Genomic DNA, 2444 nt, shown 5'->3' with positions numbered 1-2444 from the left:
AAAAAAAACAAAACCCAAAAAAAACAGGTAACGAACGAAACAAACCAAACCAGCACCAATGAGTTCAGGATGAGCAGGGGTGGGGTCGGTTGTATAGGACAGGATCAGGGTGGTAAAAGAGACAGACTTAGAAGACATGGAAGAAAAAAACCAAGTATATTAAAAGTGAAGCCCAGGATTGATCATGTCCGTCTTGGGGATTCCTGCCAAGAAGCCCTGCATCTGAAGAATTCTGACTGGAGGAGGACAAGAAAGCTGGCCTCCTTCCACTGTCACAGGGCACCTGTGTGCTTTCCCTGACATCAACAAACGAAGATGAAGAGTGGGAAGAACCATGGACTCCTTCACGGTAGAAGGGACCTCAGGATGTATCGAGCCCAATCTCCTTGCTCATGGCAGGGTCAGCTCTGGGGTCAGAGCAGGTTGCTCCGGCCTTCATCCAGTCTGGTCTTGGCAACCTGCAAGACACGAGACTACACAGCCTCTCTGGGCAACTACTTCCAATGCTTGACCATCCTCGTAGTGGAAAAGCTTCTCCTTATCTCCTGCAGGAACGTCTCATCTTCCAACTTATGCCCATTGTCTCTTGTCCTCCCACCAGGCACCCTAGTGAAGAGCCTGCCTCCATCTTCTTGAGGACCTCCTCGTAGCCATGGGAAGGGTGCTATGAGATCCCTCCAAAGCCATCTCTTCTCCAAGTTGAACCAACCCCATTTCCTCACAGAACAAGTGCTCCAGCTCCTCGACTATTGTTAGGGCCCTCAGCCAGACTCGCTCCCAGTTATCAACCTCTTTCTTCTTCTGGGAACCCAAACCTGGATGCATGGTTCTACATGTGGTCTAGTGAATACTGACTAGAAGGTGATCACCATTTCCCTGGACCTCCTGCGTGTGCTCCTGCTCATACAGCCCATGATGCTTCTGGCCTTCTTTGCTGCCAGGGAACGCTGCTGCCTCATGTTTTGCCTCCTGTCCCCCAGCACCCTCATGTCCTTTTCCACAGAGCTGCTCCCCAGGTCCTCAGGCCCCACCCTGTAACACTGTGGGGTGTTGGTTTATCGCAGGTGCAAGACCTGTCATTTCTCCTTGTTGAATTCCATGAGGTTCCTGACAGCTCATTCCTCCTGCCTGTCTAGGTCCCTCTGAATGGCAGCCCTCATCTACAGGCTTGCTGAGTGTTGCCTCTTCCATGTCACTGATACAGATGATGATAAAAAGGACAAGTTCCTGGAGAGACCCTGTGGTGCTCCACTTCTCCCTGGCCTCCAGGAAGAGTACTACCCATTCACCACTGCCCTCTGAGCCTCTGGTCATCCAAGCAGCTTTTTACCTATCCAGTTGTCTGCTCTTCTAGACTGAAATGTTCTAACGTGCATGCAATAGGTCTGGATGCAGAGGAGGTGGCTCATGCCCTGGACTCCATGTGTTGACAGCCCATTCCTCCTGCCTGCCTAGGGCCCTCTGAATAGCAGCCCTCAAGCATATGGCTGGGGTCTCCTGCAGGTTTTTTGTCCTCAACAAGCATAGTAAGTATTGCTTCTTCCATGTCACTAATCAAGTCATCTGGTTGTCCAGCCATCTAGGTGGTAAATTTCTAAATTGTATTCCACAAGGCTATTGTGGGAGACAGTGTCAAACCCCTTGCTCAAATCACATTGAAAGACATTTTCTGCTCTCCAAACACAAATAGAGCTATGTAATCATAGAAGGCAATCAGGTTGGTGAGGCACAGTTCACCCTGGGTAAATCCATGCTGCCTCTTCCCTATCACCTTCTTCTCCCTCATGTGCCCAGAAATGAGTGGACTCACTCCATGACACACTCCTCAACCAGTTGAGGCTGAATGGCCTGTCGTTCCCTGGGTTGCCCTCTGGGCCTTCCTTGAGACTGGATGTAATGTTTGCTTTTCTGCAGTTATTGGGACCTCACCCCACCTCCACGACCTCTCAAGGATGACAGAGGTCAGCCTTTCTATGATAGCGGCCAGCTCTCTCAATGTCCTTGGGTGCAACTGTTCCAATCCCAGTGACTTGTAGGGGTGGAGTTCTTGCAAGTCATCCCTCACTCAGCMCTCATGCACTGCTGGTTGCTTTTCTCGTCTGGAGCCCTGACTCGAGGCACAACAGCCCAGGAGACCGTTCTGGATAAGACAGAAGCCAAAAAGGCACTGAGCTCCTGAGACCTACCTACATCTGCTCTTACTAGATTCTCCTCCCCCTTCAGCAGGGAGCCAACATTTTCCTTTTATTCTTTACCGTTCCTGAAGCAGTAGCAGCTCTTCTTCATGCCTTTGATGTCCCCTGCCAGTGTGTACCCTCTGAGAGCTTTAGCTTCCCTAACACCATCCCAACTTTACTGGACAATATTTTTGAATTCCGCCTTTGCTGCATATCCCTCCTTCTGCCTCTTGTATGCTGCCTTATTGCCCGGAGTTGTGAGCTCCC

This window comes from Apteryx rowi, unplaced genomic scaffold (assembly GCF_003343035.1).
Source record: "Apteryx rowi isolate R43461 unplaced genomic scaffold, aptRow1 scaffold_1666, whole genome shotgun sequence".
Lineage (NCBI taxonomy): Eukaryota > Metazoa > Chordata > Aves > Apterygiformes > Apterygidae > Apteryx > Apteryx rowi.
This window is presented reverse-complemented; position numbering follows the sequence as displayed.